Source organism: Carlito syrichta, unplaced genomic scaffold (assembly GCF_000164805.1).
Source record: "Carlito syrichta isolate Samal-C Ts95f unplaced genomic scaffold, Tarsius_syrichta-2.0.1 Scaffold309724, whole genome shotgun sequence".
Taxonomy (NCBI): Eukaryota; Metazoa; Chordata; class Mammalia; order Primates; family Tarsiidae; genus Carlito; species Carlito syrichta.
In genome coordinates this window covers 119,516-132,190 of record NW_007253820.1, presented here as the reverse complement: position 1 = coordinate 132,190, position 12,675 = coordinate 119,516, and the positions used below count along the sequence as shown (strand labels likewise).

The following is a 12,675-nucleotide window of genomic DNA, read 5'->3' as shown; positions in this document are numbered from 1 at the left end:
TGAGTGAGACTCCAACTCAAAAAATAAAATAAAATAAAATAACATGTCCCTACAGAGAATCCTTTCTATTTAAAGTAAGCCTGCAGGAAGACTAGATAAAAGTGATGTTGCTGAAATGGAATCTTCCTTAAGGGAAAAGAAGAAAAAGGGCAGTTGGGTTCTCAAGTCCTCTGGGGTGGCAACCAAAACAGGAGTGAGCAGGTACGGGAGACAATCATAGCCTAACAGTTCCAGACTCCCTCAGGCAGGGCTCACCTGAAGGTGGCCTCTGACCCACTTCTGTGACAATCAGCATTTGAGGGCTCACAACTGCCCACACAAAGAGAGTAAGACTCTCTTTGGGGATAAGCTTGTCAATCTGTTTGATGGTTCTGTTCTAGCTGCCCCTAAACTCTTGGCCTCAAACTGCCTCCACCCTTCTGCAAGGCTTACTTAACCAAACCTTACTAAACCCAACTCCTTGCACTCACAAAGATGCCTGACCTAGACGCTTTAGCCCATCTCTACAGGGTGGATGCCTGTGCCCTGGCATAATAAACTGGCTGTGTGGCTGTAGGAGTTAAAAGATGACTTTAAAAAACATAATAAAAATGCAGCCAGGACAAAAAATGGCTCAGTAAAGCCCTCTCCTATTTCCGAACAAAGACAGGTGTCAGTATGCCCAGCTTATCAAAAAGGAGGCCTTAGAAGACAGTTGGTTTCTTAATGACAGGTGACATTAGGGCCTGAGCCCAACCCATGTCCATGTATGAGAACATAATGCATGCCCTAAATAGATGAAACTCAAACTAGGCGGTCTCTAGGCTGCCTAGAGGAATGTCCACAGAATACAACAGATATGTAAGACAATCATTCTTGCCTCTGCATTTTCTGGACAGCTAAAGCATTTCTCCTTCCTCAGCTGAAACTATTTCCAGTTTTTTCCTTCTCCTCCTTAGAAGAACCAACCCTATAGGAATTAGCAAGGGAGGCACAAATAATTACTGTTTTCTTTTCTTCATGCTAATGAGACAGTTGGATGGTTCCTCTTCACCCTCTAGAGCTGGAAGCAAGAATCTAAGGGTTTATAATCAGTAACCAACACACCAAAGCTTTGGCCAGACAGTAGTTTGTGCAGCTGAGACTGTGTAGAAGATGGTTTTCATGTCCCTGATAAGACCAGAGCTGGAAGAGCCCCTCCATTGTACAGAAAACATGGTAAGACCAGAGCAGGGAGGGGATCTGTCCAAAGTCACAGAGGGAAGTTGGTAGCAAGGCTAGAAACAGTTTCCTTACTCCTAACCAGGGTACTTCCCATATCACCCAGGTTTTATATAGTACAGAATGACTTTGGAAGTGACCTTAATGTGGAGACTAGAACTGCAAATTTCAAGCTCACATATCAGTTTTTGAATACGTATTCAAAAAGTCCATGGTGTTGCTCTACAGATGTAGACTTGGCCCAAGAAGCCTAATTCCAGGGTAGAAGGCCAGGATCTGAGAGAGGATGTCAATTTTATCCCCAAATTAAAATCACAAGTTCATGGTCAGGCAAAAAAAGAATCCAGACTTTTAGTTGGAACTCAGCTCCGTTATGTGAAGACTGTATATGCAAGGGTAGGGTCTGGAATATTCCTTTAGAATGAACTTCAGGTTTGGTGGATAAAGGAGCTCTTGAGTACAAAATATTAGGGCCTCAGTCTGCTAGTCCAATCCCTTTAGTTCACAGATGAAGAATTGAACCTAGCACTATCAAGGGTTTTTACAGAAGAGGGGCAGAGCAGGACTGAAGGATGCTATAGCCCAAAGCTAGTCAGCCATGGTCTGCCTGGCTAGCCATGGTTAGAGAAAAGGGAAGGAAGGGTCTCCAGGAAAAGGAGCCAGCACTTGCAAATGCTGTGCTAAGAAGAAAACTATTCTGACTTTAAAGCTGAAGTAATTTGTAGAATCTAACAAGGCTTATTTTTTAACCTGAAGATTGGCTCCCATCATCCTTTAAAGTCCCTTGCCTTACCTTGCCCCTCACTGCCTATCCTAGTGCTATTAATTCAAGTGGGATTCAGCAACTCAAATCCAGTTCTCAGACTAATTCTAACTAAAGGCAGGAAATACTTAAAACAGACTTAGCCCTAACTCCCATCCTCTACCCATTAGGCCTGGCTATCAACCCTTCCTCCCTGTTATTCTTATACCATAGACTCATTGTGGGGCTCTTGTGGCACTCCAGGGTACAGTTAGTGCTGACCACAAGGCTTCACCTTCTAGAAGACACAAAATCAGGTGCTTTGTTCTATAAATGGGTTCAGGTTCATATAGAGATCCTGCCTTAGTCACCTAAGACCTCAGGCCCCTCCTAGGACTAAAGCCCAGCTCTGAATCCAAGACTAGGACTGCACACCAATGGCCATTCTCCAGAAGTTGCCTGCCAGTCTTGTCATCTACTTGGGTTTGCCGCTCTCCTCACCATTCTGCAAAGAAGGTAGCATGCAAAAAGTTCTGGCTCTGCAACCAAAAGTGGGTAACCTTAGTGCTTTGATCACTGTTTTGTCTGTCTGTTCTATCACTCTTCCCTACTTAGAAGCAAGAAATATTTTGTTTTCCTGTATCCTCAAATGAATCAGTCACTGTCTACTGAATGATATTCCCTAAAAATTAAGTTCTCACATCTAGAAAATGGTGATAAGATCACCTAGCTCAGTGTTGTGAGAATGAGGGGGGAAAAAAGTATGTAAACTACCTAGATCAGCATCTGGTCCTTCTTCCTCTGCCGTATCTTGGATGCCTGGGGCCAAATGATTGCCTGCACTGAACTAGACAGCCCATCCTGGAAACATGATGCCTTGCTGAATTTCCAGGGTCACCTGGACCTGACCTGTCAGGGTCTGTTTCACTCTAGCAATCAGATCAACTGCCAGTTCCTGGAATCCTACCAATAGAAACAGAGACATGATTCCTCTCCTAACAGGTGGAGGTAGTAAATTTCAAGCAATTGACATGTGGGCATACACTAGTATCTAGAATGAAAGGAGGGGGGAACTTTGGGAAAAGGCTGTACTATGAAGTTGAGGTTTTGGAGAAGAAATTCCAAATTCCCAAAAATGGCTGAGGCTATCTGTACTGAAGCCTACCAAAGGGCCAGAGACACAAAATGAATTGACTAGGGTCACAAAGTACGCTGAATGCAGAGACGAGTTTGGAACCCACCACTGTGGTCTCCCTGTAGAGTGCTTTTTCCATCCTACAGGGAGATGCACAATGCTATAGGAAAAAGGAAGTAAGGCACAGAAGACTCAGTATAGTGGCAGGGATGCCACGTGATAATTATGCAGTTTCTGGCTAGGAAAGGTGACTGAGGAATAAATCCAGCCTTTGGTTTTGTAGAGGCCTTATGTGCTCTGGCAGCTGAAGAGCAAAACAGGTTCAATCTGGTCAGAACAAGTGTCAGCAGGTACGGAGGGGAAGGGTACAGAGTGTCTTCAAAGTATCATGAGCCCTTCTACCCACAACATCAGTGGGTGACCAAAACCTTCTGTTCTGCTTACCCATCCCAACTTTTCAACTCAAACTATGTTCCAGGTTTCCTATGACATCTGTTTTTCCCAGCAGAGGGCCTTCAGACTCTGGGGGTGAGGTATGAGGTATAGAGAAGAGGCACAAGAGCTCTGTACCATGAGGAACATTTGATTGATGAGTATTTTAGTCACCACATCCGACTCAAGATATTCACTTGAACTTCTAAAAAGTGACTAGCCTGAGATCACACAGCTAATAAGGGCAAATCAGGTATTAAGGATCCTTTTATGGCCATGGTGACTGCTACAGTTTGAATGTGTCCCCCAGAGTTCATGTGTTGAAAACCCCCAATGCAAGTGTTGAGAGGAGGGGCCTTTAAGGGGTGATTAGGTCATGAGGACAAAGCACTCATGAAAGGACTGATGTTGCTATTGCAGGAATGGTTTCCTTATCTCAAAAGTAGTTTTGTGAAAGGAGGCACCTATAGAAACCCAGAATAAACTTAGCTTAGCATAATCTTTTTGCCTCAACATAGCCATTTCTGCTTAGACTTTACCCCACTCACACTTTAAATCAACCACAGGTTAGACATAGATAAAATAAATTTTCAATAGGCAGACTTTAGGAGGCGTTCAGACATTTTAAAATTACATTTTATTTCAGGCCAAGTGGCAGCCTTTCCCATCCCCTCACAAATCTCCATCAGATGTAAGACCAGGACAGCCCAACAGTTCAACCTTTCACTTTACGGTTTAGCATAATAATCTCTAAGAGACTTGTAGATTTCTTGTCAGAGGAGAAGGTCAAAGATTACCCCTGGGCTGACCAAAGCCACAGAAATGATAATAAGACCACCTTTTAATCAAAGAGCTTGTGAATTGAAAATGTCTGACAAGTCTCTTGCAGGAAATACCCCTCCAGGCCCAAATCTCCAAATTAGCCCTTTGTGACCTTCATGACAGATAGACCTTACCACCATGGCAGCAATCTTGTGACTAACCCACCCATCTGCCTGCTGTCCATCACCTGACATTAGCACCTGCACTTACCTGCCCCTTTGTGATGATGTGGAGCAGACCACCACCCAATTGCCTTAATAACCTTTCCCCATTAAAGGGAAGGGTTAAAAGGACTCAACCAGGAGCAACCAGTTGCCATTGCCAGCCCCCTGCAGCTATTACCTTACTAGACACTGGTGTGGCCATGTGCTCTTTGAGCTATGGCTGCTGCCATGTTTTCTGGCTTTAGCCCCCTTTTCTACCTTGGTGAGGTGAATCTCCTTTTTTCTCTCTTTAATTTGCTTTCTAAATAAGCTATATTTTCCAATCTAATTTCTGCGTAAATCTTTGCATCTTTTATGTGGCACATCAGACACCCACACCCCCAGTGGACCTGACCTAACATTTTGGAGGCCCCACTGGGAGTGTGACCCTAACATTTCTGGAGATTCCACCGAAATGTAACCCAACACTTTTGGAGGTCCCACCAAGATCTACCATTTTTTGGAAGTTCCACCGAGATCTGTCGCTCTTTTGCTCTCTCTCATTCTCCTCTTCCACGGAGATATATCACAGTCTTGCTGTCTCTCATTCTACTTTCCCACCGAGATTTGCTCCACTCTCACACTCTCTCTCATTTTCCTCCTCTACCAAGACATGTCACTGTCTCTCTCTCACTCTGTTTTTGAACCCTAGTCTCTCTGTGGAGAGATAAGGGGCTTGGCTATCTTTTCTCTGCAACTTGCTCTTACTCTTATCACCCATGATGAGCTACACTGAATGGACCTCTCCCTGTCACCTCAGCCTTGTCCAGTACAAAGTAACATCTCCAGTAAGTCCTATTATTTATCTGGTCAGAAGGGAGGTCCTGGAAGCCACTCTGAGAGGCCGCTCTCTTTTTTTTTCCTTTTCGCATGGCTTTGAGAAGCACATTGCTGGGGTCCAGGATCCTCTGCAAAAAAAAAAACTTGCTGTTCGTCCCTGTTCCCAGGTACACAAAAGAATACTTTTAAAATGGCAAGGTGAGAGGACTGCCTGGGGTTTACAGGTTGAAGACCAGCCTGGGCAGCTTGGTGAGACCTCATCTCTACAACAAATAAATAATTAGCTGGGTGTGGTGGTATGTGCCTGTAGTACCAGTTACTTGGAAGGCTGAGGCAGAAGGATCATCTGAGCCCAGTTGGTTGAGGCTGCGGTGGCTGTGAGCATGCCATTACACTCCAGCCTGGGCAACAGAGTGAGTCTCTAACTCAAAAAAAAAAAAAAAAAAGAAAGAAAAAGAAAAAAAAATCTGCTTCAAGGCACAAGGATTACTAATCTAATGTAAGATGGATAACACAATGACTTTTTTTGTTTTAAAGTATTATTACTTTTGTTAAACTTTAAGGTAATATTTTTCTGTCAAAAAGGTCAGTACGATCCCACTCCTCTCATCAAAAGTGGAGAAATGTCAGTCTCCCATCTCTCTGGAATAGAAGTTACCTGGACTTCACCCTCTAGCATATCAATCATTGTGAAGAAACTTTAAGACAGGCTGTGGGAACAAACACACATGGACTCAGAAATTCACTGATGCCAACAGTGGAAATTGCCTGGACTTCGGTAGTGGGCATCAAACCCACTGGGGTAACTGCTTATAAATACATTTTACCAGACATTAAAGTCTCAATATGTTACAACAGTGGCTATAATGGCCTTAATTCTAGTAGTGTTAATTCTAGTAGTATATGCCTGTACACAGTGCTTTGTATACAGATACCAAGGATACTTAACAACTCCACGGGCTTTTGTCCTCTCATCCCCTCCTCTTGCTCTAGACAAGTAGGGACAGCTCTATGCCCCATGTTCAGCACGAAGTAGCTACAGAACCCTGACCTTCGTCCCTGTTCCCAGGTCCACATAAGAATACTTTTAAAATGGCAAGAGGTGGTAATGAAAGGAGGTACCTATAGAAACTTAGAATAAACTTAATTTAGCATAGTCTTTTTGCCTCAGTACAACTATTTTTGCTTAGACTTTACCCTGACACACTTTGAATCTAGCACATGTTAGACATAGATAACATAAATTTCCAATAGGCATGTTTTAGGAGACGTTCAGACGTCTCTTTTTTTTTTTTTTGAGTTGGAGTCTCCCTCTGTTGCTTAGGCTGGAGTGCAGTGGCTCACTCAGGGCCACCCCAGCATCGACCGGCTGGGCTCTGGCGGTCCTTCTGCCTCAGCCTTCCAAGTAGTTGGAACTACAGGTATGTGCTACCACGCCTGGCTAATTTTGTATTTATTGTAGAGACAAGGTCTCGCCAAATTGCCTGGCTGGTCTCGAACCCATGGGCTCAGGCAATTCACTCACCTCGGCCTCCCAAAGTGCTGGAATTACAGGCTGAGGCACTGAACCCAGTCCCAGACATTTTAAAATTACATTGTATTGCAGGCCAAGAGGCAGCCAACCCTACCCCCTCAGCAAATCTCCATCAGATGCAAGACAAGGACAGCCCAACAGCCCAACCTTTCAATTCATGGCTTAGCATAATAATCCTAGGAAACTTTCATGTTCCTTGTCAAAGGTGAAAGGTCAAAGATCACCCCTTGGCTGGCCAAAGCCATAGCAATGATAATAAGACCACCTTTTAGTCAAGAACTAGTGAATTGAAACTGTCTGACAGGTCGCTTGCAGAAAAAAACCCCTCCTGGCTCAAATCCCCAAGTTAACCTAATCAGCCCTTCATGACCTTCATGACACAGACAGACCCCACCGTGGCAACAATCATGTGACTAACCCACCCATCTGCCTGCAGTCCATCACCTGACATTAGCACCTGCACTCACCTGTCCCTTCGAATTTTCTCCATCAAAGGGAAGGATTAATAGAATCAACCACGAGCAACCAGTTGCCATTGCCAGGCCATTGTGGTCATTACGGCTAGTACCTTACTAGACCCTGGTGTGACCATGTGCTCTTTGGGCTATGGTTGTCACCATGTTTCTTGGCTTAGGCTCCTTCCCTACCTTGGGGAGGTGAATCTCCTCTTTCTTTCCAATTTACTTTCTAAATAAGCTATATTTTCCAATCTAACTTCTGTGCAATTCTTTGCATCTTTCCTGCAGCATCGGATCACACACCAGTCACCCACACCCTCAGCAGGCCTGACCTAACACACCGGAGACCCCATTGTAGGGGGAGAGACAGGACACTGAGGTGTCTTGCCAGGAAGCAGGATTTACTCGTGCCGGCACTGGCTCAGTGGACTTGCATCCAAAGGCTGAGACCTGAATGCAGTGAGGCATTGCCTTATATACTATTTCTTTACACGGTAACCTCTGTCTCCCTTATAAGGTTACAGTTTGGCATTATTCATTTGGTTGGATATTTTGTAGCTTGAAGCTGCAGTTAGCATTACATGTTACACACTGATTGGCTTTAATTGGTTCATTTGCACGCCCTATTTGATAACTGGCTTACAAGATCACCATTCTGATTGGATTCTGCCAAAAGTTTGAACATGTAGCCCACCAAAGTGAAAAGCCTATGAAAAAAGAGTACCACAAAGAACCAGGAAGTGACTTATTTTCCCTTTCCTTACTCCTGCATTGCCAGAAGGGCCTCGGCCTCATTTCCCCCCTTTGATGTTTGGGCCCCATTAGGGTCAAAGAGCATCATCTTGATTTAGGGGCTGATGTTGCCATAGCATCATTACATGTGCTGCCATTTTCCTTTCGACCATGGTCTCAATGAGGCTGGAGGGGCTAGGCAGGGTACCATTAGACATATTCCTACAATTGCTAATGCGATCCCTATGAGAGTTTTGAATCCCCTGAAGGCTGAGAACCATTACCCAAACAAGTTTCCGGAACTCCAGGTTTGAATAGGTACATGTGCTGTTAGTAACTTTTTGCCATGGGTCCAGCCATCTGGAGCAGCCATTGCCAAACCTACAGCAAAAACCAAGGCAAGAACCACAGTCACAAGTATTAGCAAGGGATGACACTGCATTACAATAAGACGCAGTTTGTTTACTGGTTTGACAGTTGACTCCTCAGGCTTCTGCCATGCATAGATTAGTCAGCTTCCACAGTGACTAAAGCAGGGCTGTTGTTCTTCAGGGTTCTCGAGCTACTGCTGCTTCCTTCAGACAGTCAGCTTTCCTGGTGCGGACAGATCAGAGTGCATTCCCAGTCTCAGAAGGCCAGTTTCACTCTGCTGTGCTGAATCCAGGGGCCCCCCTCTGCTACCTTTATTGCAGTGGGGGTGGACAGAATGACAGCAAACAGACCTCTCCAAAGGGGCCTTAAGCGATGGATATTCCATTCTTTTACCCATACAGCATCTCCTGGTTTAAAGGGGTGAGCATCTGTGGCTAAGCTTATAGGCAACAGCTCTCTAACCCAATGATGTATAGCAGTGAGAGCTGAGCCAAGAGCCTGCATTTGCTGTTTTAGAGCAAGATTACCCACTGCTTTTAAATACTCCCTTATATCCTTAATAATGGCAGGTGGGCACCCGTAAAGAATTTCAAAAGGGGAGAACCCTGTTTGCTTAGTGGGACTAGACTTAATTCTTAACAAAGCAATTGGCAACAGTTAATCCCAACATAGGTGGGTTTCCTGATATAGTTTACTTAGCTGCAACTTTAGAGTCTGGTTCATTCGCTCCACCTTTCTGGAGCTTTGGGGGTGACAGGCAGTATGTAAGTTCCATGTAATTCCTAAGGCCTGTGCCATTGACTATATTACCTCAGCTGCAAATGCTGACCCATTGTTTGACCCTACAGTGATTGGGATTCCAAATTGGGGAATGATTTCCTTTAGAAGCAGCTGCACCATTTCATGGGCTTTTTCAGTGTAGGTAGGAAAGGCTCCTACCCAACCTGAGAAAGTACATACAAAAACTAAGATATTTGTAGCCCCTGACCTGGGGAAGCTCAGTAAAGTCCACAACTATGTTTTCAAATGGGTCCCCTCCAACACTCTGCACCCCTGGGGAAATGTTCGGCCCCTTCCATGGGTTATTCTGGGCACACACTTCATATTGCTCACATACTGTCCAGGCTACTCTGGAGAATCAAGGAACATAAAAACATCGGCCTAATGTGATCTCGAGGGCTGTCCAGCCCATATGGGTGTCCTGGTGAAACTGCCTGATGAAAGTTAGGGCCAAAGCTTCAGGGATGGCGACTTGCCCATCCTTGCATTTCCACCATCCACCCGGAAGATAATCTCCTTCTTCCATTTTGAACCATGTCTGTTCATACTGTGAATAACTGGGGTCCCATTCTGCCAATGGACTTGGAAACAATGCTGCAGCAAAAGTTGCCAGCTCTGCTTAAAAAAAAAAAAAGTTGCCAGCTCCATTGTTTCCTGGGAGGCCACAAGCTTTGCCTCCCAGTCTGCCTTCCAGTTTCCCTGAGCAACTCTTGAGTCTCCCCTCTGGCGTCCCTGGCAATGCATAGTTCCTGCCTTCTTAGGGGTCCACACAGCATTCAAGTGTTTCTTTACCATATTTATGTTTTTGCCTCCTGAATTGATCAGGCTCTTTTCCTTATATAGAGCCCCATGTGCATGGAAGGTGGTGAAGGCATAGTGTCACTGTACTTATTATCATTTAGTCGTGCCACCAGCTGAAGAGCTCTGGTGAGCACAGTTAATTCTGCCTTTTGTGTGCATGTCCCTTTTGGCAGAGGCTTCGCCTCAATGGTGGAATGCAGGGTTACTACAGAGTGTCTTGCAAACCATTCTCCTTTCCTTATAAAGTTGCTGCCGTCAGCGAAATATTCCACATCGGGGTCCCTGAGAGGCTGGTCTGTCATGTCAGGTCGGCTGGAAAATACCTCATCCATGACCTCGATGCAATCATGACAGGGCTGACCTAGCTCAGTGGGCAGCAAGGTTGCAGGGTTGAGTCCACACCACTTCTAAATGGATACGTGGATTCTCACACAGCATTCCCTGATATTTGACCATTCAAATGTTAGTCAGTCAGCATTGCCCCTTATATTCCATTAATGTCCACATTGAGTGTAGTACTCTGTTAGTTCCTGTCCCATAGTCAATTTGTCAGCCTTTGCCACTAGAAGGGCTGTGGCAGCAAGTGCCTGCAGACAAGGTGGCCAGCCTTGAGCAACAGTGTCAAGCTGCTTGGAGAGGTATGCTACCAGATGGTGCCAGGACTCAGTATTTGGGTTAAGACCCTGACCGCTATTCCAGTATGTTCATGTACATACAGGAAAAAAGGCTTAGATATGTTGGGGAGTCCCAGGCTGGGTGCATTAACAAGGGCCTGCTTAATTTCTTCAAAGGCCTTTTGTTGAGCTTGTTCCCATAACATAGGCTCTTGTTCTCCTCCCTTTGTGGTCTCATAGAGGGGTTTTGCCAGTATTGCATTGCCGGAGTTGTAGAAAGGGGTGGCAAGCCCAGCCATCTGTGGCTCCCACAATAGTAGCTTGTCTTGGTGAGAGGGGGCCCACCAGTCAGGTTACTATAGAATGCTCTGCCCCAGTATCTACCATGAAGTCAAGGGGCCACCCCCGCATCCCCCAGTCATTCAGACCATAGGCCTGGGAGCCTAGCAAAATGGAGCCCAGTCTGACCTAGTCTTCCCCATAATTTTCCATGGTGGCTAGGCCAATGAAATTACTCTCAGGAGCCACATATGGCTGGGGTGCAGGTTGGTAGTTTCCCTGAATTACTGGCTCTTTCCTCTTCCCTGGGGGGTTGGGCAGAAATCTTCTGGCTCTGGGCATTCATTTTTCCAGTGCCCTTCTCGGAAACAGCACGCACATGGGACAGGTCTCCAGGTGTGTCACTCTGCCAAAGCAGTGGAAGCAGATCTACTTTCTTTTTCATCTTCTGGTCTGCTTCCTTTTGGGACTCTTGGGTTGTGGTTGATGAACACTTTTGTCATAACCTCTATTAACTAGCTAGCATGCATCCCAGCAAAACCCTCCATCTTTTGTAATTTGTGCCGGATGTCTCCCCGAGCCTGGCTGATCTCAATCATTCGCTGATTCTCAGCTTATTTGGGGTTGAAGGGAGTGTAGAGGCAAAATGCCTCACATAGCCTCTCATAAAACTGGCTTGGGCTTTCTTCAGGGCCCTGGAGCACCTCTGAGATTTTGCTCATATTCATGGCCTTTTTTCCTCCTTCCCTCATACCACACAAAAGGGCCTCTTGATAGCACTCAAGCATTTGCAATTCCTGACCATCATTAGGGTCCCATTGAAGGGTCTTCCCCAGGGAACTGATTCTGAGAGCGTAGGCCTGAGCATTCATTGCCCCATCAGGTGTGTTCTCCTCTAACCATTTCAAAGTGCCCTGAGTAATTTGGCAGCATTCCTCGGTGTTAAATAGGGTCAGGAGAAGCTGGTGGCAATCAGACAAAGTGGGCTTATGGGTCTGAATAATAGACTGCATCAGATCAATCATGGCCTGAAGCTTTTCAGAATATGAAGGAGTATGATATTTCCAATTCAGGAGGTCAGTGGTAGTGAAGGGCTTATACAAAGATATGTTGCCCTCCCCCCGAATTTGGTCATCTGGACTGTAGTAAAGGGGCTGTCTCACAGCAGCAATTGTAAAGCCTCCTGATATCTGTGGGGAGGGGGGCTGTTAGCAAGGTTTTCCTGGTGCCTTTCTGTCGGGGCATATGGAGTTAACACTGGCGGCTCTGGAGTACGTGCTGCCTGGAGCATTTCAGGTGACCGAGGGGAAGGGGTGGATCCTGGGCTGAGATTAGCCACTGGTGTGGAGGCGCACCAACTGCAGGGGACGCAGGTGGCAAGGAGGGGTACAATGGCACATAAGGCAGGGAGGGGGTTCTCCTCAGGTTCCTCAGTCAGAATGCTTTCCCGATTCTGGTCAGCATTTCGAGGGAGCCGTTGCTCAGGCCAGCATGACTCTATAGTTTTCTTCTAAACAGACCTTTCCCCAAGGTAGTTGGTAAAGAACTACATCTTGCCAACAGTCTATGTAGGGAAACTGGTTAGGGTGACCTGGATTCCTCACAATAACCCTAAACACCTTACTACCTAGTTCTTTGTCTAGTAACCCCCTAAGAGGGCCAGCCCACCCCAAACTGTGGCCAATCTACTTCACAGAGTGTCCAAAGCCTTTTGGGAGTTAACTTGATCCCATAATCCACTGAATATCCCCTTTTGAAATTCTTTACCATGCACTCTAAGGGGGTAAGCTT

General features: G+C 45.7%; 1 protein-coding gene across 1 annotated transcript in view; it reads right to left on the bottom strand.

Moving 5' to 3' along the window:
* Window positions 1–3,225, bottom strand: part of RALY (RALY heterogeneous nuclear ribonucleoprotein) — a 62,204-nt gene extending 58,979 nt beyond the window's left edge. Inside the window, exon 1 of the mRNA XM_008067620.2 lies at window positions 3,184–3,225. The gene's annotated coding sequence lies outside the window, so the exon portion shown is untranslated. The remainder of the gene's footprint in view (window positions 1–3,183) is intronic.
* Between the last annotated feature and the right edge of the window lie 9,450 nt (window positions 3,226–12,675).